This window comes from Populus nigra, chromosome 17, assembly GCF_951802175.1.
Source record: "Populus nigra chromosome 17, ddPopNigr1.1, whole genome shotgun sequence".
Taxonomy (NCBI): domain Eukaryota; kingdom Viridiplantae; phylum Streptophyta; class Magnoliopsida; order Malpighiales; family Salicaceae; genus Populus; species Populus nigra.
Genome location: NC_084868.1, coordinates 6,490,712 through 6,514,867, shown reverse-complemented (window position 1 = coordinate 6,514,867; position 24,156 = coordinate 6,490,712).

The window sequence follows — 24,156 nt, the reverse complement described above, 5'->3', positions numbered from 1 at the left end:
TGGAAATGTTTTCAAAGTAAATGGTCATCGATTGAAACCTTATCTTGAAAACTTTGTGGCTGAAGTTGAGACATTGGATCTTGAAGATCCAATACCATTGTGGTGTCAGAAGTAATGAGTTTTTATTTTTATTTTTTTCATTTTTATTTTTATTTTTATTTTCTCTTTCTTCCATCTCTTATATTTTCTTGTTCATGCATTAGGGACAATGCATTATTTTAAGTTGGGGGGGGGTGTGAGGTTCTTTATTTTCAAAAAAATAAATCAATGTTTTCTTTTAGTTGTGATATGCAGGTAAAAAAAAATCAAGCAAGAAGTCAGCTCATGTCCAAATCAATCAGACATTCATCCTTGAGAACAAAAGGGGAGTAACAGTTTTCTAATCTTTATACTTTTGTTCTCTTTCCTTTTTTTTTTACATTGAGGATAATGTAAAACTTAATTTTAGATATTTGATTATGTTGAATGCTTGAGATGACCATGCTTGTTAGAAAAAAAAAATCACATTCGTATGTGAACGAGTCTTGTTTAGGATCAACATTACATTTTTTGGATTCATTATTGTGTTGAACATTCCATGCTTTAATTTGGGATAGATAATATCTTATAAAGCAAGATATAACATACTTTTTTCTTAAGATTATTGAAGTACATCTTTCCTTGTAAAAGTTGTGTGAGTTGTGTGATTATGCAAGAAAGATGAGTGTGATGCTTTACTTGTGATCATCCCTTTTGATCTAGTCCTAAACAAGGTTTAAGTAAATAGAGTAATCATTATTACACAAATGTGTACAAAGTTCTATCTACTCCAATGTTTTGAGTTGCTAAGTAACTAGGGGTATTCATCACAAATGTTTATCTTTACATCAAACAGCAGCTTGAAATATGAGTATGCAAAGCACTTTAAGTTTGTGACTTTGTGAGTAACCGGGTGCATTCATCACAAATGTTTGTATTCGCGTCAAAAGGGAAGTGACCACTTAAAGAAAAAGAATAAATAATATCATCAATATATATATATATATATAGTTACTTCTCTAGTTTGCTACCTTGTTTGTAGTAGGGAGAAGGGAAGATTACAAGTTGAGTTTTCGCGTGAATCAATAATGTTGGTTGCATGATAAATACGATTGAATTTGGAATTTTGTATGGATGTTTGATTTAGAGAATGTGAGTATGCTTATTTTTCTTTATTCATTATTGTGTACACTAAGTTAAAGATACCAATGTTTGCATGATAGGTCCTTTAAGTGTGATGAGTCAAGCCTAATTATGTTATTATTATTCTTTTTATTTCAAAGGTTTTATGTTTTGTTTTGCTTGAGGACTAGCAAAATCTAAGTTGGGGGGTGTGATTGTGCATCAAAAGTATCATTAAGTCTCTTATTTTACATATGTATTTATTATTTTTATTTGGGTTTTTTATAATAATTGATGTGCTTTTTAGTAATGAAGTTTCTTTTAATGTCTCGATAGGTTTTTGGAGCTTAAATGAATTATTTCAGAAAATTCAACGTCGGAATTCGGAACAAAGAATTGAAGAGAAATTTAGTTGAAGATTGAAGCAAATCTTGGTTCAAATAAGTGCTCCAAATTTGCCCCAAAAAATCAATTCTAGTCCAATTCTAGAAAAGAATATCATATGATCTATTTCAAGCCCAAACATGCCTTATGTTGTGTGCAAACTTCAACCATCAAACACTCAAGGTTTCAATGTCAATCTTAGCCCAAACAATAGGTACATTTGTATCCTTATTTGATGCTTAAATTCAGCCCCAAATCAGCCCCAAATCACTCTCCAAATCAGCCCAAACACAATCCATGATCCTACATGTCCACACAATAAATAACATTTGATTTATTTGGGTAATTCATTGATCCAAGAGGGCAAGCACATGGATGGAAAGCTGGAGGGGACATTGTGACATTATTTTGGGTCAAAAGAAGAAAGAGACAACTCATAACCAGGCCAGCTTGGAGAACACTTTGGTGCACGTTTTTCTTCCTCCTTTATGAGTTGTATCTTTCTTCTTTTGACCTAAAATAATGTTACAATGTCCCCTCCAGCTTTCCATCCATGTGCTTGCCCTCTTGGATCAATGAATTACCCAAATAAATCAAATGTTATTTATTGTGTGGACATGTAGGATCATGGATTGTGTTTGGGCTGATTTGAATGGTGATTTGGGGCTGATTTGGGGCTGAATTTAAGCATCAAATAAGGATACACATGTACCTATTGTTTGGGCTAAGATTGACATTGAAACCTTGAGTGTTTGATGGTTGAAGTTTGCACACAACATAAGGCATGTTTGGGCTTGAAATAGATCATATGATATTCTTTTCTAGAATTGGACTAGAATTGATTTTTTGGGGCAAATTTGAAGAACTTATTTGAACCAAGATTTGCTTCAATCTTCAACTAAATTTCTCTTCAATTCTTTGTTTCGAATTCCGACGTTGAATTTTCTGAAATAATTCATTTAAGCTCCAAAAACCTATCGAGACATTAAAAGAAACTTCATTACTAAAAAGCACATCAATTATTATAAAAAACCCAAATAAAAATAATAAATACATATGTAAAATAAGAGACTTAATGATACTTTTGATGCACAATCACAAACCATAAAAGTTTGAAGTATTTGATGTCACAGAAGGAATTGAATATGTGACAAAGAAGATAGGTAGAGTTAATAAAAGATTACGATTATGTGATTGACTACCATCCTGGTAAGGCTAATGTAGTAGGCGATGCATTGAGTAGGAAGGGAAAAACAATGATGAATGATATGGAGATTAAGGAACAGGGAAGTATAATGGAATTGGAGAAAATGGGTTTGGGGCTAAGTGTAGGGCCTGAGGGATCACTATTAGCTCAGTTAAAGATCCAATCGGTGCTTCGAGACAAGGTCTTGGTGGCTCAACATGTAGATGAAAAAGTAAAGGATATCAAAGAGAGTGTAAACTAGGGTATAGAGAAAGCATTCCAAATGTTATCTTGTGGGCTAATAGCTATGGGTAGGCGACTTTATTTGCCTGATCATAAGACTTTGAAGGATGAAGTATTAAAAGAAGCTCATGAATCCCGATTTGCTACTCATCTTAGAAGTACGAAGATGAATAAAGATTTAAAGGAATACTACTGGTGGCCAAATATAAAGAGGGAAATAACAGATTTTGTGTCGAACTGTGGGATTTGTCAACAAGTAAAGATAGAACACTAGAGACCTGCAGGGGATTTATAGTTATTTTCGATTTCAGAATGGAAATGGGAGGATATTTCTATGGATTTTGTGACTAGATTACCTAGAGTAAAGAATGGGAATGATGCCATATGAGTGGTTGTGGATCGATTGACAAAAATTTGCTTTGTTTTTGCCTATGAAAATGACTGATTCGGTGGATAAGCTAGCAAAATTATATGTAAATGAAGTAATCAGACTTCATGGAGTGCCAGTGTCGATTATATCGGATCGAGATCCAAGGTTCACGTCGGGATTATGGCCTAGCTTACAACGAGCATTGGGGACAAAGTTAAATCTAAGCACAACATTTCATCCTCAGACGGATGGTCAATCTGGAAGGACCATTCAAACTCTTAAGGATCTCCTAGGTCCTGTGTGCTGGAGTTTGGAGGGAACTGGGAAGATCTCCTGCCATTGGTGGAGTTTACTTATAATAATAGCCATCAAACTACTAATGGTAAGGCTCCATATGAAGCATTGTATGGGAGGAAATGTCGTACCCCAATTTGTTGGGAGGAAGTAGGAAAAAGGAAGCTTTTGGGACCTGAAATGGTGCAACTGACAACTGACAAAGTGAGGGTGATCAAAAAGGGGATGAAGGAAGCCCAGGACAGACAAAAAAGTTATGCAAATAACCGAAGAAGGCCTTTAAAATTCCAAATGAGGGATAAGGTATTTTTGAAGGTGGCGCCTTGGAAAGGCATCATTCAATTTGGAGTAAAAGGGAAATTAGCTTCAAGATATATTAACCCTTTCGAGATTAAGGAAAGAATCAGACCAGTTGCCTATCGTTTAGAGTTGCCTGTATATTTGGATAAGATTCACAATGTATTCCATGTGTCATTGCTGCGAAAGGCTAATATAGACCCCTCACGGGTATTTCCACACGTTCCTATAAAGATTAAAGGGGATCTAACCATGGAAGCTAAGCCAATCAAGATCTTGGATTAAGATGTGGGGGTGTTGAGGAATAAGAGAGTTTCCCTGGTGAGAGTATTGTGGAGAAACTCTCGAATAAAAAAAGAAATATGGGAAAGGGAATCCGAGATGAAGCACAAGTTCCAGCATTTATTCTTCAACATAGGTACGTAACTTGAATTTCGAGGATGAAATTTCTATTAGGAGGGGAGAATGTAAACCCTGGAAAAAATAAAGGTTGTTTAAATTGCACACTAACTACATGAGAAATAAAAGTGAAGAAATTCATGCATATGGTTAAATAAAAAGGAGAATTCAAAAAATTTTGGATATAAGTTTCTGGACGAAATATTTCGAGACGTTATAAATCAATCCGAAAATGTTGAGGGTTGGATTAAATTAAAGAAAATAAACTAAACTAAAAGTTGTGGGGTGAAATTATTAAAAAAATTAAAAGAGGTAGAACTTAATTATAAGAAGAAAAAAAGATATGGGGCCTAAATGCAAATAAGAAAAATTATAAAGTATAAATACTCCTCTTCTCACCAAAAATCTGCAGCAATCATAAGGAAAGAAAAGAGGGAGTTTTTGTATCCATTCTTACAAAATCAAGAGAGAAACACCAAAATTTCAAGAACCCATCCAAGATTAAAGGTTTATAGATGGAATAAACACTTGTGGGCAAGGGATTAACAAGAAAATTGAACAAGAAGAAAAGATGGAGGGCCCGCTGTCATTAGATAAGAAAGGAGGGAGTTGAAAATCTTCAACTAGTTGAAGATCAAAACCTTAATTCCTACTGAATAAGGTGTTCTAAACATGATCTTATAAGTCATTTCAAATTTGATAATGAATTAATGCCTTGATGTGAATTATAGATTAGGGTTCTTAGACTTGAATTGGGAAAAAAAGTATTTGTTGTTAAAATTAAGTAAATTCATGTGTGGTATGTGATTAGAGACGTGAAACCATGATAATTTACTCAAAAAATGTAGTTTGTGAAAGTTATGTGTGAAGGGAAGGGGGGTGACGAATCTGGAGAAACTCATCTCCTGACTTTCGGTAAGATTTCGGATAGGAGGATGAGGGAATTAGAACCAGGTTCCTTCATAGAGATTGTAGTTTTGGATGTTATCTAACTAAGAAAATTGGTCTTGCTCAATTTGGAGTTGTAAAACTCTAGTTATGGGTTATAAATTGAGATTGGGTCATGACAGACCCTATAGGGCAGTAAGTCTGATTTGTTGATGAGCAATTCTGACTGTCTTACGGGCAGAACTAGGTTCTCCTTCCTTCAAGGTACTTCTAGCCCCATGTCTTATCTTTCCAACACAACCAACCTTGCTTGAAACGGAGTTCTATAACTCTAGATATAGTTAACAATCTAAGAAGAGGTCGGATAGTAACAGTTCAATGTCTAGACAGTAACGGTTTAAGACAGTAACAGTTCAATGTCTAGACAGTAATGGTTCAAGATAGTAATAGTTCAATTTCTAGAAAGTAACGGTTGGACAATAATTGAACTGTAACAGTTCAATATCTAGATAGTAACAGTTGAACAGTAATAGTCCAAATATTTGTTAATGAGCAATTTTGACTGTCTTAGAGGCAGAACTGAGTTCTTCTTTATCAAAGAACTTGTAGCCTCATGTCTTAGCTTTCCAACGAGACCAATCTCGCTTGAAACGGAGTTCTATAACTCTAGATATAGTTAAAAATCTAAGGAGAGGTCGGACAGTAATAGTTCAATATCTAGACAGTAATAGTTGGATAGTAACAATCCAAATGTTTGTTGATGAGCAATTTTGACTGTCTTAGAGGCAAAACTAGGTTCTCCTTCCTTTAGAGAACTTATAGCCTCGTGTCTTAGCTTTTCAATGAGACTAATCTCGCTTCAAATGGAGCTCTATAACTCTAGATATAGTTAAAAATCTAAGAAGAGATCAGACAGTAACAGTTCAATATCTAGACAGTAATAGTTGGGCAGTAACAATCCAAATATTTGTCGATGAGCAATTTTGACTATCTTGAAGGCAGAACTGGGTTCTCCTTCCTTTAGAGAACTTGTAGCCTCGTGTCTTAGCTTTCTAATAAGACCAATTTCGCTTGAAACAGAGTTCTATAACTCTAGATATAGTTAAAAATATGAGGAGAGGTAAGACAGTAACAGTTCGAGGTTTAAACAGTAACCATTTAAATATAAAGAAAAGAATGATAACCATGGTTGGACAACGAATGATGATATAAATAGATGAAATAAGAGAACATAAAATATAAAGAAAGGAATAATTGAAAGAAATACCTGTATTGGCTGTTAATATGGTTAGTAGGAAATGTATCCTTGAATAAGGATCACTTATGAGATTATTCCTGTGATTACCAGGAGGGACCATAGGTGTTATGTAGCGGCAGCAGCAAGGGAGCACGAGTAGAGCTTCTACTGCAGGTAGGTGATCTGCACCTATACTTTGTAGTTAAATTCTATGATTTAATATGTTATTGATGTGATATGTGAATTAGTGAATGTTGGATATTAGGTGAAAGGAGGAAAGTTTGCGTAATGATGTTGATATTTTGGATAGTATTCTGAATGTATGTGTATTCAAGGTCAAAGGTTGTTGTGTGAATTGCCAAGTGATGAAATTATCATTGACAAAGAAAATATAAGAAGTGTGATTTAGGGTGTGAACTAGCATACATTTAGTGTATGTTAGGATCCCAGGTAAGGGGATCGCCATGTTTGGACTAGCATACATTTAGTGTATGTTAGGATCCCGGATAAGGGGATCAATCATGTATTGGCTAGCATACATTTCGTGTATGTTAGGATCCATCCCGAGTAAGGGGATCACCTAGCATTGACTTCTATGGGGTGTTTTGAAAAAGATGGGTTTGTAGGGTTAGGGTTTTTTTTTGTGTTTTTTCTAATGTTTCAAAATTGCCCCCCACCTCTTTTGTGTGTGTTGAGGGCTACTATTTATAGGCAAAATATTGTTTGGTCCCTAAACTTGGTCTCACAACTTCTTTTTTTTTTGTAAATTTGATTTTTCTTAATTGTTTTGTATTTTTTAAAAAACGAGCAATATCAACGTCGACTCAATGAGGAAAATCAATGATTTTAAAAATTATACGTGAAAAGTCGAATGCGTTCAAAAGACCTTTGAAAAATTAAATTTTTTTGAGACGATGTTGAAAATGCTAAAAATAATACAAATATATTAAAAACATATTTTTTTGGATTTTCGTTGTTTTTCACTATTTTTGGATTTTTCAAAAATTTTATCAAATAGGTGGGTCAAAAATTAGGTAACAAGAGATGCCCCTCTTTACAATGCTTACGAAGCAAAACTACTCAATGTTTTGCATAGTAAGCTTTGTAAAGAAAAGAAAAGGAAAATGATCTCATTATCTTGGGCAACCTGCCTCTTTTGAAGAAAAGTGGTATATTTTTAGGGGCGACCAGCCCACACACTCACACTTAGGGGTGTTCACGGTTCAGTTCGGTTTGGTTTAGACTAAAAAAACAAACCGAACCGAATTTTAGTATTTTTGATAAATATTAACCAAACCAGACCGGAAACCGGTTCAAACCGAATCGGTCCGGTTCGATTAAATCCGGTTTGTTTTGGAAAAAACCGGGAAACCTAATCCCTTAATATATAGGGTTTTTTTTTTTGTTTTTTCCGGTTCGGTTTGAACCCGTTTTTTTGGAAAAAACCAGGAAACCTAATCTCATCATATATGGGTTTTTTTTTAAAAAAAAAATTGGCTTAGCCTTACATTAAAATTTACAGCAACATGAATTAAATCAAATGCAAATTGGCTGACTTTTAATATGCTTCTCAAAGTGATAAATCAATGCAAGATGCATGATTAAATTTGAACATCTCAAATTAAAAGTTTGTTCGCACTAGAAAAGTTAACATTAACAAGCGAATACATTAGCAACCAGCAATAAATTATCATAAACATCCGGCATATTTTGAAGAAAAAAACCCAGCAACACCAACATCAAAAAATTCCAGCAATGACAGTATCCAAAAATTCCAGCAACAATAATGCTATAAAAAAAACAATAGGAAATTAGCAATATATTAGAGTTCAACTATAGACATAATTAAGTATGGAAAATGTTAAGGGGAATTAACAAGGTAAAGTAAATTAATTACCCAAAATAATTATATTCCAAGATTGCACCAAGCCACCAATACTACTTACAAACAATCAGTTGAGATTTTTAAACTTTCATCAAATTCTACAAAAACATAAATTAAAATGTTAGATTAAATATATGTAAATAAACAATATTATAAAATAACTATATTTAAATTTGTAAGAGAAATTACCTGACTCAATTATCTCAGAATTTTCAATATAATCCATGAAGGTTCTAATGTTGATTGGAATTGGTGCTAAACTCAACCAATTCTGACAACAAACAAGTGCTTGCACTGTCGATGGAGATAAAGAGCTTCGAAATGGATCTAATATACGACCACCAATACTGAATGCTGCTTCAGAAACAACTGTAGATACCGGGATAACTAACACGTGTTGTGCCACCTTAGAAAGAATCTTGTATTTTGTAGCATTACACCTCCACCAACCCAAAACATCTAATTTAAAATCATTAGGATCCTCACAATCATCACCCAAATACCTCTCAACCTCATTTATTTTTTTTTGGACACAACCTTCTTCCTCTAAATGTTTTTTGAATTGAGAAGCTAAGTCATCCAACATATCATCATTTACCACCGTTAAATCAACATTAACATTTTCATTTATACTAGTTCCAACACTAGGAACAACCTCAACATTCTCATCAACATTCATATAATGCTCAAACAACCTTAACAAAGTATCTTTAACCTTAATTGTAAAATTTTCAGCCTCTTCAACATCATACAATCTTCCAAAACAAAATCTCACATACTTCAATTTAAAACGTGGATCTAACACAACAACCACATACAACAAAAAGTATTGTGTATCTTGATCCCCCCAATATTTTTTATACTTTGCCATCATATTCTTGGCCATGTTACTTACATAAACATCTTCACTTCTACAAAGTTGAGATATGCTTACATAAACATCTTCACTTCATGGAAGAAAGAATTAGATGTCACATACAATGAGCCATAAAATTTCAATGTCACCATGTAAAATAGTTTCAAGAACTTGATAAAAGATCTAGCCTTTTCCCAATCTTCTAAAGCAGGAGGACCTAAGTTTTTTGTTTCCCGTTTGAATCAACCTCAAAGTAACTCAAATACCTAGGATCGATTTCTTCTAACCTCATAAAAACCACATCAAATTTATCAGCCGCATCTAGCATCATATATGTAGAGTTCCATCTAGTTGCAACATCCAACCAAACAGATTTTTTACTCCTAATTTTCAACCTCTTCGCACATTGGTTAAAAACAAGTTGTCTAGAAGGAGAAGATCTAACAAACCTTGCTGCATTCCTAATTTTAACCAATGAATCATCAATATCTTTCAATCCCGTACATACAATAAGATTAACAATATGTGCACAAGATCTAACATGCATGAAGTCATTTGACAATATATTAGTTGCCATCCAATTGTTACTCTTTTCAGATATTTTATTGTCAAATTATTTGAACTTGCATTGTCTACAGTAACTGTTAAAATCTTATCAATTCCCCATTCCAATAAAAAACTCTCAATCCTTGGCCAATTGTTTCACCTTTATGATTAGAAACTTGACAAAAGTTTAGAATTCTTTTATTCAAGTTCCAACCTTCATCAATCCAATGAGCAGTCAAACACGTATAATTAATATTTTGGATTGATGTCCAAGTATCAGTTGTTAAACATAAATGTTGATCCTTAAGAGCTTTCTTTAATTTCTCCTTCTCAACTAAATAAATCTTCAAACAATCTCTCCAAATCGTCAAACGAGAAGGAACATCAAATCTAGGTTGCATTACATTACAAAATGATTTAAATCCTTGGTTTTCTATAAAGTTAAAAGGTAGCTCATCAAGTATAATTATTTTTCCAAGGGCTTTCCTACACTCTTCATAATTATAACCCACTGCCTTAATAGTCACCAAACTTTCCTCTCGATTATCACCCCTCTCTATCATAGGCTTAGGTTCTAAAACTAAAGTTTTTTTGTTTTCGATCAATGATAAAAGGAAATTTTTTGCATACACCTAGATGACTCCAAATGTTACTAGTCCCATTAAGTATAGTATGACATGCATAGTCTTTTCCACAATACTTACATGCAGCCCTAGGAGTTTTAGAATTACCATCTAGTTTTTTAAAGTGATCCCAAATTTGGGATGTTTTTCTTTTATTACATCTAGAAGGTAGATTACCTTCTTCAGTGTTGCTATTTGTACTGGAGGTGGTATGTAAATCCCGAGAAAAAACCAAGGCTAGATTAAATTAAAGAAAATAAACTAAACTAAAAAGAAATAGGGGCAAGAACGAATACACTTAAAGAAAATGGGGCCTAAATGCAAATAAGAATAATTATAGAGCATAAATACTCCTATTCTCATCAAAAACAGATCTACAGCTACGTAAAGAAAGAAAAGAGTGAGTTTTTATATCTATTTGTACAAATCAAGAGAGAAACACCAAAATTTCAAGAACCCATCCCAGATTGAGGGTTATAGGTAAAATAAACCCTGGTGGGAAAGGGATTAACAAGAAAAAATAAACAAGAAGAGAAGAGGGGAGGGTCGGCTGTCATTAGAAAGAAAAGGAGGGATCGAAGCCTTGATTCGCACCAGGTAAGATATTATAAACCTGGTCTTATGAGTCATTTCAAGTTGATTATGAATTGATGCCTGGATGTTAATTTATATATTGAGTTCTTAGACTTGAATTGAGGAAAAAGTAAGAGTTGTTAAAGTAAAGAACTTTGTGTGTTGTGTGTAAATGGAAAGGTTGATGAATCTGGACAGTTTCGTCTCTTGACCTTCAAAGAGATTTTGGGTAGGAGAATGAAGGAATTAGGATCAAGTTCCTTCATAGAAATTGTAGTTTTGGATGTTTACTAACTAATGAAATTGGTCTTGCTCAATTTGCAGTCATAGAACTCCAGTTATGGGTCACCAACCGAGACTGGGTCATGACAGACCCTATAGGGTAGTAGGTCTGGTTCATTGATGAGCGATTTTGACTGTCTTAGAGGCAGAACTGGGTTCTTCTCAAAACATAAAACTTGTAGCCTCATGTCTTACCTTTCCAACGCCACTGAATCGGAGTTCTATAACTCCAGATATCGTTAAAAATCTGAGGAGAGGTCAGACAGTAACAGTTCAAAAACAAGACAGTAACAGTTCGATGTCTAGACAGTAACAGTTGGACAGTAACAGTTCAATGTCTAGACAGTAACGGTTAAAAAACAAGACAGTGACAGTTTAATGTATAGGCAGTAACAGTTCAATGTCTAGACAGTAACGGTTCAAAAACAAGACAGTAATAGTTGGACAGTAATAGTCCAAGTGTTTTCTGATGAGTGATTTTGACTATCTTAGAGGCAGAACTGGGTTCTCCTCAAAACATAGAACTTGTAGCCTCATGTCTTACCTTTCCAACGCCACTGAATCGGAGTTCTATAACTCCAGATATCGTTAAAAATCTGAGGAGAGGTCAGACAGTAACAGTTCAAAAACAAGACAGTAACAGTTCGATGTCTAGACAGTAACAGTTGGACAGTAACAGTTCAATGTCTAGACAGTAACGGTTAAAAAACAAGACAGTGACAGTTTAATGTATAGGCAGTAACAGTTCAATGTCTAGACAGTAACGGTTCAAAAACAAGACAGTAATAGTTGGAAAGTAATAGTCCAAGTGTTTTCTGATGAGTGATTTTGACTATCTTAGAGGCAGAACTGGGTTCTCCTCAAAACATAGAACTTGTAGCCTCATGTCTTACCTTTCCAACGCCACTGAATCGGAGTTCTATAACTCCAGATATCGTTAAAAATCTGAGGAGAGGTCAGACAGTAACAGTTCAAAAACAAGACAGTAACAGTTCGATGTCTAGACAGTAACAGTTGGACAGTAACAGTTCAATGTCTAGACAGTAACGGTTAAAAAACAAGACAGTGACAGTTCAATGTATAGGCAGTAACAGTTCAATGTCTAGACAGTAACGGTTCAAAAACAAGACAGTAATAGTTGGACAGTAATAGTCCAAGTGTTTTCTGATGAGTGATTTTGACTATCTTAGAGGCAGAACTGGGTTCTCCTCAAAACATAGAACTTGTAGCCTCATGTCTTACCTTTCCAACGCCACTGAATCGGAGTTCTATAACTCCAGATATCGTTAAAAATCTGAGGAGAGGTCAGACAGTAACAGTTCAAAAACAAGACAGTAACAGTTCGATGTCTAGACAGTAACAGTTGGACAGTAACAGTTCAATGTCTAGACAGTAACGGTTAAAAAACAAGACAGTGACAGTTTAATGTATAGGCAGTAACAGTTCAATGTCTAGACAGTAACGGTTCAAAAACAAGACAGTAATAGTTGGACAGTAATAGTCCAAGTGTTTTCTGATGAGTGATTTTGACTATCTTAGAGGCAGAACTGGGTTCTCCTCAAAACATAGAACTTGTAGCCTCATGTCTTACCTTTCCAACGCCACTGAATCGGAGTTCTATAACTCCAGATATCGTTAAAAATTTGAGGAGAGGTCAGACAGTAACAGTTCAAAAACAAGACAGTAACAGTTCGATGTCTAGACAGTAACAGTTGGACAGTAACAGTTCAATGTCTAGACAGTAACGGTTAAAAAACAAGACAGTGACAGTTTAATGTATAGGCAGTAACAGTTCAATGTCTAGACAGTAACGGTTCAAAAACAAGACAGTAATAGTTGGAAAGTAATAGTCCAAGTGTTTTCTGATGAGTGATTTTGACTATCTTAGAGGCAGAACTGGGTTCTCCTCAAAACATAGAACTTGTAGCCTCATGTCTTACCTTTCCAACGCCACTGAATCGGAGTTCTATAACTCCAGATATCGTTAAAAATTTGAGGAGAGGTCAGACAGTAACAGTTCAAAAACAAGACAGTAACAGTTCGATGTCTAGACAGTAACAGTTGGACAGTAACAGTTCAATGTCTAGACAGTAACGGTTAAAAAACAAGACAGTGACAGTTTAATGTATAGGCAGTAACAGTTCAATGTCTAGACAGTAACGGTTCAAAAACAAGACAGTAATAGTTGGAAAGTAATAGTCCAAGTGTTTTCTGATGAGTGATTTTGACTATCTTAGAGGCAGAACTGGGTTCTCCTCAAAACATAGAACTTGTAGCCTCATGTCTTACCTTTCCAACGCCACTGAATCGGAGTTCTATAACTCCAGATATCGTTAAAAATCTGAGGAGAGGTCAGACAGTAACAGTTCAAAAACAAGACAGTAACAGTTCGATGTCTAGACAGTAACAGTTGGACAGTAACAGTTCAATGTCTAGACAGTAACGGTTAAAAAACAAGACAGTGACAGTTCAATGTATAGGCAGTAACAGTTCAATGTCTAGACAGTAACGGTTCAAAAACAAGACAGTAATAGTTGGACAGTAATAGTCCAAGTGTTTTCTGATGAGTGATTTTGACTATCTTAGAGGCAGAACTGGGTTCTCCTCAAAACATAGAACTTGTAGCCTCATGTCTTACCTTTCCAACGCCAGTGAATCGGAGTTCTATAACTCCAGATATCGTTAAAAATCTGAGGAGAGGTCAGACAGTAACAGTTCAAAAACAAGACAGTAACAGTTCGATGTCTAGACAGTAACAGTTGGACAGTAACAATTCAATATCTAGACAGTAACGGTTAAAAAACAAGACAGTGACAGTTCAATGTATAGGCAGTAACAGTTCAATGTCTAGACAGTAACGGTTCAAAAACAAGACAGTAATAGTTGGACAGTAATAGTCCAAGTGTTTTCTGATGAGTGATTTTGACTATCTTAGAGGCAGAACTGGGTTCTCCTCAAAACATAGAACTTGTAGCCTCATGTCTTACCTTTCCAACGCCACTGAATTGGAGTTCTATAACTCCAGATATCGTTAAAAATCTGAGGAGAGGTCAGACAGTAACAGTTCAAAAACAAGACAGTAACAGTTCGATGTCTAGACAGTAACAGTTGGACAGTAACAGTTCAATGTCTAGACAGTAACGGTTAAAAAACAAGACAGTGACAGTTCAATGTATAGGCAGTAACAGTTCAATGTCTAGACAGTAACGGTTCAAAAACAAGACAGTAATAGTTGGACAGTAATAGTCCAAGTGTTTTCTGATGAGTGATTTTGACTATCTTAGAGGCAGAACTGGGTTCTCCTCAAAACATAGAACTTGTAGCCTCATGTCTTACCTTTCCAACGCCAGTGAATCGGAGTTCTATAACTCCAGATATCGTTAAAAATCTGAGGAGAGGTCAGACAGTAACAGTTCAAAAACAAGACAGTAACAGTTCGATGTCTAGACAGTAACAGTTGGACAGTAACAGTTCAATGTCTAGACAGTAACGGTTAAAAAACAAGACAGTGACAGTTTAATGTATAGGCAGTAACAGTTCAATGTCTAGACAGTAACGGTTCAAAAACAAGACAGTAATAGTTGGACAGTAATAGTCCAAGTGTTTTCTGATGAGTGATTTTGACTATCTTAGAGGCAGAACTGGGTTCTCCTCAAAACATAGAACTTGTAGCCTCATGTCTTACCTTTCCAACGCCAGTGAATCGGAGTTCTATAACTCCAGATATCGTTAAAAATCTGAGGAGAGGTCAGACAGTAACAGTTCAAAAACAAGACAGTAACAGTTCGATGTCTAGACAGTAACAGTTGGACAGTAACAGTTCAATGTCTAGACAGTAACGGTTAAAAAACAAGACAGTGACAGTTCAATGTATAGGCAGTAACAGTTCAATGTCTAGACAGTAACGGTTCAAAAACAAGACAGTAATAGTTGGACAGTAATAGTCCAAGTGTTTTCTGATGAGTGATTTTGACTATCTTAGAGGCAGAACTGGGTTCTCCTCAAAACATAGAACTTGTAGCCTCATGTCTTACCTTTCCAACACCATAAATTTTGCTTGAATCAGAGTTTTATAACTCCAGATATAGTTAAAAATCTGAGGAGAGGTCAGACAGTAACAGTTGGACAGTAACAGTCCAAGTGTTTTCTGATGAGTGATTTTGACTATCTTAGAGGTAGAACTGGGTTCTCCTCAAAACTTAGAACTTGTAGCCTCATGTCTTACCTTTCTAACTCCACAAATTTCGCTTGAATCGGAGTTCTATAACTCTAGATATAGTTAAAAATATGAGGATAAGTCAGACAGTAACAGTTCAAAAACGGACAGTAACAGTTGGACAGTAACAGTCCAAGTGTTTTTTGATGAGTGATTTTGACTATCTTCGAGGCCGAACTGGGTTCTCCTCAAAACATAAAACTTGTAGCCTCATGTCTTACCTTTTCAACGTCATAAATTTCACTTAAATTGGAGTTCTATAACTCCAGATATAGTTAAAAATCTGAGGAGAGGTCAGACAGTAACAGTTCAAAAATGGACAGTAACAGTTGGACAGTAACAGTCCAAGTGTTTGTTAATGAGGGATTTTGACTATTTTATAGGCAGAACTGGGTTCTAGTCAAAACATAGAACTTGTAGCCTCACGTCTTACCTTTCCAACGCCAAAAATTTCACTTGAATCGGAGTTCTATAACTCCAGATATAGTTAAAAATCTAAGGAGAGGTCATACAGTAACAGTTCAAAAACGAGGCAGTAACAGTTGGACAGTGATAGTCCAAATATAAAGAAAGGAATGATAACTAGGATTGGACAAAGAACGACAGTAATAATGAGTGAAATGAGAAAAATATAAAGTACTAAGAAATGACTGAAAGAAGGACTTATTGGTTATTGATATGGTTATTATAAAACATATCCTTGAGTGAGGAAAATTTATGAGATAAACCTGTGATTTGCAGGAGGGACCACAGACGTGGTGCAACAGCAGCAGTAGGGGAGCACGAGTAGAGCTTCTATTGCAGGTAGGTGATTCACACCTATGCTTTCTAGTTAAATTCCATGATTTAATATATTTTTGATGTGAAATGTGAATTACTGAATGTATGTGTATTCAAGGTGAAAAGTTGTTATGTGAATTGCCAAGTGACGAAATAATCACTAACAAAGGAAATATGAGAAGTGTGATTTGAGGCATAAACTAGCATACATTGAGTGTATGTTAGGATCCCGGGTAAGGGGATCACCATGTATTGTCTAGCATACATTGAGTGTATGTTAGGATCTCGGGTAAGGGGATCACCCTGTATTGGGTAGCATACATTTAGTGTATGTTAGGATCCCGGGTAAGGGGATCTCCACGTATTGGCTAGCATACATTCAGTGTTTGTTAGGATCCCGGGTAAGGGGATCACCATGTATTGGCCAGCATACATTCAGTGTATGTTAGGATCCCGGGTAAGGGGATCACCATGTATTGGCCAACATACATTTAGTGTATGTTAGGATCCCAGGTAAAGGGATCGCCTTATATTGACTCCTATGGGGTGGTGATGACGATACCAGTGAAAGTGGTATCGGTAATGTGATAAGCAAAAGTAATCACGTTGATCTTATAAGGTCTTGAATGAAGGTTGATAATGGCAGAGGGAACGATTATTAATAGTTTGAATAAGGAAGAGATTTTAATAAAAAAAAACTAGAAGGGAGAAGTAAATGAAATATGAATGCATGTTACCCTGTTGAAATTATTAGATATTCATATTGTTATATTTATTGTGATATTCACCTTGCAATAATATGTATTTTGTTTTAGGATCATCGCATGCATGACAGGAGTAGATCCTAGCTTATGTTCCCTTCTTGAAATCTAGGTTCTAAGAAGTACACCCTTGTATTTTGTAAACATGAAAATGTTTGTATAACGTAATTTGTATAATAAATGTTTAAACTTGATTGGATGAATTTAACGTTGTAGTTTATATAACCATATTTCATGTCTATATATTTATATTTATTTAAATTATCCATCCATAATGATATTTTTGTTATACAATGCATATCATAAATATTATGGTTGATAGGTGTGAGTAGAATTGTGGAATTGAAACCCAGGATGATTGGGTCGGGAATTAAGTTATGAGATGCGAACTGTTAGAAGTGTAAACAGGTTAAATGTCGGTAACTTGGGACCTTCCGGTATAGGGGGGACTCCGTCAAAATTCCGGTAGTTGTTAATACGAAGACCATGAATATGTATATACAAAAAAAAATTACTTTGTTTTTCTATTGACATGAGATTGTTGTTTTATTCCAGAAATGGGGGATGTTACATAGTAACTGGAACTGGAATAGGCAAAGAATTTGGTTTCGAACTTTAAGGATTTGACTCATTTGATATAGGATCTTCCCTGTTATCCATCTGAAATTAAGAAAACAACAACAACAACATCAATCAAGCAATTATTTTCAGCTATGTAGATGTTAAGTAACTTATTGATTAAAAGGTGACAGTTAGGAATTCAAATGTCTTGATTTATGCCTTGCCTACTATTCTGCCAGTTAATGCAAAAGCAAGAAAAAAGCCTATGATACATTTACAATACATGCAGATGCAATACATGCAGAAATAGCTTAAGATTGCCTTGCTTACTATTCTGCTAATTAATGCAAAAGCAAGAAAAAATCCTATGATATATTTTGCAATACATAGCAGTAAACAAAAGATACTTGGAATAAACCCACTCACGTTAAGTTTGAGTAACAACCATCTATATGTTAAGCAAAAAATCATAAATGGATTCAATTGTTTATATGGAGTAATTCAAAAAATGTTCTGATACTTAGGTATAACGTGTTTACAAACTATCACAAATGAAGAATAACATCTGCAAACCTCTTGCAGCTTTTTCTCAGGACATGTATAGAATTCACAACTGATATATATAACAATATATGGTGCTAGTGCTTGTCATGTATATTTCTAGAAAATGTTACAAGAAATAATACATAGAGAAAAGACACATAACAAGCCAATGACAACATTACCAAGATTGGAATTAAGCAACTTCCAACCAATTGACTCATTAGTCACTGAATCTAATATGCACAGTCTAAAATAACTTTATTGTTATCCAGAATACAAGAAATACAGAATGTTCAACAAAGGAAAATATGGAGGCCATAATATGGAATACAAAATGCAAGCAATACAGAATCTCATTTTCACGAGAAACATCCAAATCCCCACAGAATGCAAGCAATATAGAATTGTATAGTAGTAGAATGTTCAACAAAGGAAAACATGTTGCTTATTTGAAATCACGTTATCCAGAGCCCCAAACTAAAGCAACAATCAACACTCAACATATTATTTGAAATCTAAAGCAATATATATGGAATAAAAGAAGTATGTAACAAAAATTTACCTTTCAACAGTCAACAGATGGAATTAAACGATGAAGCCTGAAAGATGGAGACGATTTCTGGGAAAGATGGAGATGATTTCTGGGAAAGATGGAGATGATTTCTGGGAAAGAAGATGGAATAGACTTAGAATAAACTTTCAAACCCACTAAACAAAGAATCAAAGATGAAGATGAAATTTACCTTGTTGTCATTGCTAAAATGAAGACGCCTGAAAGATGGAGATGGTTTCTGGGAAATATGAAGATGGAGACGGTTTCTGGGAAAGATGAAGATGGAATAGACTCAGAATATACTTTCAAACCCATGAAACAAAGAATCAAAGATGGAATTTACCTTGTTGTCGTTGCTTAAATAAAGAAGGTTTCTGGGAGAGGAAGATTGTGAATTAATTATCGAGGAAGATTGGGAATTTCTGTTGGAGGTGGGAAGGAAGGAGACGGCTTTGTGAGAACTGAGATGAGAATGAGATGTTAGGGTTAGGGAGGGAGGCCGATTAGGTTAACTGAACTATTTATACTGCCTTTTTTTAATTGTTTAATGGGTCCGGTTCGGTTTGGCCCCGTTTCTAGGTCAAAACCGAAACTGAACCGGACCTGTTAACATTTATGGTTTTTTAAATCGGTTTAATCAGTTTTTAATTTCGGTTTGGTTTTTTCAGTTAATTTTTCTTCGGTTTTATCGGTTTTCTCGGTTAATCGGTTATTTTGAACACCCTTACTCACACTGGTCTATTTTCACGTGCGACCTGCCCACGCAAACTCACACTGCTCTATTTTCACGAGCGACCTGCCCACACACACTTACCCTGATCTATTTTGTGGGCGACCTGCCCAAGTGGAAAAAAGGAAGAGTGGTCTTATTGTATTGAGTGACCTATCCAATTGGAAGAATGGCCTCATTGTAATGGGTGACCTACCCAGATAAAAAAAACATGGAGAATTGGTCGCGTTGTAATGGGTGACCTACCAAGAAAAATGTTGGTCTCATTGTAATGGGTGACCTACCCAGGTGGAAGAATGACCTCATAGTAATGGGTGATCTACCTAGATAAAAAAACATGGAGAATTTGTCGCGTTGTAATAGGTGACCTACCCAGAAAAAATATTGTTCTGATTGTAATGGGTGACCTACCCAAGAAAAAAGGAAAGAGTGGTTTCATTGTAATGGGTGACCTGCCCAAGGAAAAAGGAAAGAGTGGTCTCATTGTAATGGGTGACCTGCCCAAGGAAAAAGGAAAGAGTGGTCTCATTGTAATGGGTGACCTACCTAGGTAGAAGAATGGCCTCATTGTAATGGGTGACCTACCCAGATAAAAAAAACATGGAGAATTGGTCGCGTTGTAATGGGTGACCTACCCAAGAAAAAAGGAAAGAGTGGTCTCATTGTAATGGGTGACCTACTCAAGTGGAAGAATGGTCTCATTGTAATGGGTGACCTACCTAGATAAAAAAAAACATGGAGAATTGGTCGCGTTGTAATTGGTGACCTACCTAGAAAAAATATTGGTCTTATTATAATGGGTGACCTACCCAAGGAAAAAAGAAAAGAGTGGTCTCATTGTAATAGGTGACCTACCTAAGTGGAAGAATGACTTCATTGTAATGGGTGACCTACCCAGATAAAAAAAACATGGAGAATTGGTTGCATTGTAATGGGTGACCTACCCAAGGAAAAAGGAAAGAGTGGTCTCATTGTAATGGGTGACCTACCCAAGTGGAAGAATGGCCTCATTGTAATGGGTGACCTGCCCAGATAAAAAAAACATGGAGAATTGGTCGCGTTGTAATTGGTGACCTACCTAGAAAAAATATTGGTCTCATTGTAATGGGTGACCTACCGAATGAAAAAGGAAAGAGTGGTCTCATTGTAATGGGTGACCTACCCAAGTGGAAGAATGGCCTCATTATAATGAGTGACCTACCCAGATAAAAAAACATGGAGAATTGGTCGCTTTGTAATGGGTGACCTACCTAGAAAAAGGATGGTGAGGGCTTAAAAGCGCACTCGAAAGGAGGTAGGGTTAGAAAACGCATTGCATGAGAAGTGAGGGCTCAAAGGTGCACTCGAAAGGAGGTAGGGTTAGAAAACGCACTACCTAATAAGTTAGGGCACAAAGGCGCACTCGAAAGGAAGTGAGGGCTCAAAGGCGCACTCGAAATGAGGTATGGTTAGAAAATGCGCAACCTAAAAGTTGATGGTGTAGCACTGATCTGACAATGTTGAAAGCAATGCATTATGATCAATATGCATGTATACTTAACTGAGAAATATAGGTCCCCATTTCTTCATGGTGTCTTTCTTTTCTTAAAAGTTGGAGTGTTGGTAGTCAACTTCGATGGCTTTTTCGCTCTTGCTTACTCGAGTCATCTCTTGTGATCTTGACCTTTAGGAAGGACTTGATATCATCATACCTCTTTGTCCTCCATTGTTTATCTCAAGGGTTGCCAATTTTGCCCGGCATTCTTCTTAGAAAGGGAATCATGGAGCCAGCCCTACCATGCACTTTTGATTGCCCCCCAGCTTGACAATTGACACGACTAAAAGATTGATGTTTTCTCCCAAGTGTAGGAGTGTCGAAGTAATAAATAACCCGGCAAGACCGGGGTCGAACCACATAGAGGTTAACTATATAAATTATAAATAACAATAATACAACAACAACAACAACAACGATGATAATAATAATAATAATAATAATAATAATAATAATAATAAAGATAAAGAGAGCTTTAAGATGTGATCTACGTAATCTCGGAGTAGTGCAATATCCTCGTAGGACCAGGCAAAAAATCTACGTAATCTCGGAGCAGTGCAATAAACTCTTCTCTTTCTTTAAGGGTGATCAGAGTCCCTATCTTTAGCTCTCTCTTGATTTCTTCTTTGCCCACATCTATGGTTTCAAGTTCCTCTTTAGCGGGTTTCCATGCTTGTTCATGCTATTCTATTAATTTTTTAAATTCTCTAATGTTATTTTTATCCCATTCTTCCTCTTCTACAACTATTATATATTATTTAAAGTTTGGTCATTCATTCTCAGTGTAAAGTGTAGGTGTTGTTGTAGAAGATCCACTTTCAGGGTTCCTGAAAGCGGAAAGTGATGTGTAAATGCACAGTAAAACATCAGGATGAACTTTGAAAATGCATGATCTCATTAAAAGGAAAAGGTTGGCTAAAAAACAAGGATAAAATCCAATTGACATCTTTAGCCTCGATTGTTAATAATTAAAAAAAAAACAGAAAAAAGAAACACAACACCGATAATATCATAATCCAACAAGCATTGTTGATTACATTTTGAACACTAACGGAGCTTCTTGGGTCTCACAATTCTAAAACTTCTCTCCTTCAACTAGCTTTCGAACGAAAGTCCTGGCAGTAACTTTTTCCAGAGTGTAGATGGTTAATTGCGGCAACTCTTCATCCCTTCTTCCAGATTCAGTCTTCCTAGCAATGCCTTTGACTTTATCTTCCTCCAGAGTGTTTATGTTCATAGAAGAAAGCTTCTGAAGAAAGTTTTCATCTCCCTTATCAGGTCGCATCATATATGCAGCCTTTGGGAACGAAACCCTGCTTGGAGGGATGACTAAGTTTTCTTTTTCAAGCTTCCTTCCTATAATCCTAGCCATTTTCTTCTCCCTTCTTGCACCAGCAGCTCATTTGTAATCCTCCTTCTTAGGCTTATATCTAAGCCTAAACCTCTGTTCTACAGCGGGAAAATTCTTTTTCAATTTTTCAAGAGTGGTGTCCATTTTTAAATGAGAATTGGAGAGGAGATGCAAAGAAAGGAGAAAGAGCAAAGAATTGCACAAATATATACACATATATCAGTTATTATGGGAAACTAAAAGAACCGACTTAAGAGTCATGGAGTACCGTTATCCGCCATTTGACCGGGGTTAGAGAGACTAGCAAAACAAAATTCACACAAAAAAAAACACAAAAATAATGTGAGAAAAATAATCAATCTTTATATACAGGATTACTCAATTCAATAGTCATTTTCAACTGAAAAATTGTCAAAGTAAACTTTCAAACAATCCCCATTTACCTTGAAAACATTGTCATTCTTTGGATTCTCGATATCATAGGCCTCATATGGATACACATGTTTCACAATAAAAGGACCGCTCTATGTTTTCCAAGAAATAAATGGAGAAGAGAATTATAAAGCAAGACTTTTTTTTACCAACAATGAATGTTTTTCTCAGTATTTTCTTATCATGAAACTCTTTGATTCTTGCTTTATGAATTCTTGAATTTTCATATGCATCATTTCTTATTTCCTCAAGCTCATTTATTTGTTATTTTCACAGTTGAGTAGCATAATCAAGGTTTGAATTAAAAGCTTTAATAGCCCAATAAGCTTTATGTTCAAGTTCCACAAGCAAGTGACAAGGTTTTCCATGGACCAACCTATAAGGTGACATACCTAATGATGTTTTTAAAAGCAGTACGATAAGACCAAAGTGTATCATTAAGTCTTAAAGACCAGTCCTTCCTATTAGGGTTCACTGTTTTTTCCAAGATTTGTTTGATCTCCCTATTAGCAAGTTCTACCTGTCCACTTGTCTGAGGGTGTAACGGGTGGCAACTTTGTGTGTGATTCCATATTTCATCATTATAGACTCAAATGGCTTGTTGCAGAAATGTGTTCCACCATCACTTATCATGGCTCGAGGGATTCCAAATCGACTCAAAATATTTTCTTTCAAAAACTTTATCATTGTTTTATGGTCATTGTTTCGACTTGGAATTGCATCTATCCATTTTGAAACATAATCTACTACGACTAATATGTACAAGAAACCAAATGATTATGTGACGTTTTGAAATAGATCTCAATGACAAGAATAGGATTTAAAGGCATCATGTGACGTTTTGAAATAGATCCCAACTTTTGAAAATTTTCACAAGTCTTGCAGAATGCATGTTGAGTCCTCGAATATGGTGGGCCAGTAAAATCCACTTTGTAAGATTTTTGCAGTTGTCTTTCTTCATGAGAAATGACCTCCATGCCTCAGAATAACAAAATTTAATGACACTGCTTACCTCATTGTTAGGAATGCATATTCAAAATATTTGATCAGGACAATATTTGAATAAATAAGGGTCATCCTAATAAAAGTTCTTCACTTCGTTTAAGAACTTTCTTTTGTCTTCGGTACTCCAATGAGCTAGCAATTATCCTAAAACAAGAAAATTAACAATATTAGCAAATCAAGGCATTGTAGAGAGAAAAAGTAAAGATTCATCAGGAAAGTGGTCATCGATTGGTGTGATGTTAGATATTGAATTTGTTGTCAATCTTGACAAATGATCTGCGATAACATTTTCAGTGCCTTTCTTGTCTTTGATTGTGATATCAAATTCTTGAAGTAATAAAATCCACTGCACCAATCTAGCCTTAGAATCCTTTTTAGAAAGAAGATATTTCAATGCTGCATGATCACTAAAAACAACAACAGGTGAGCCAACAAGATAAGATCTGAATTTTTCACATGCAAATACTACTGCAACTAATTTTTCACA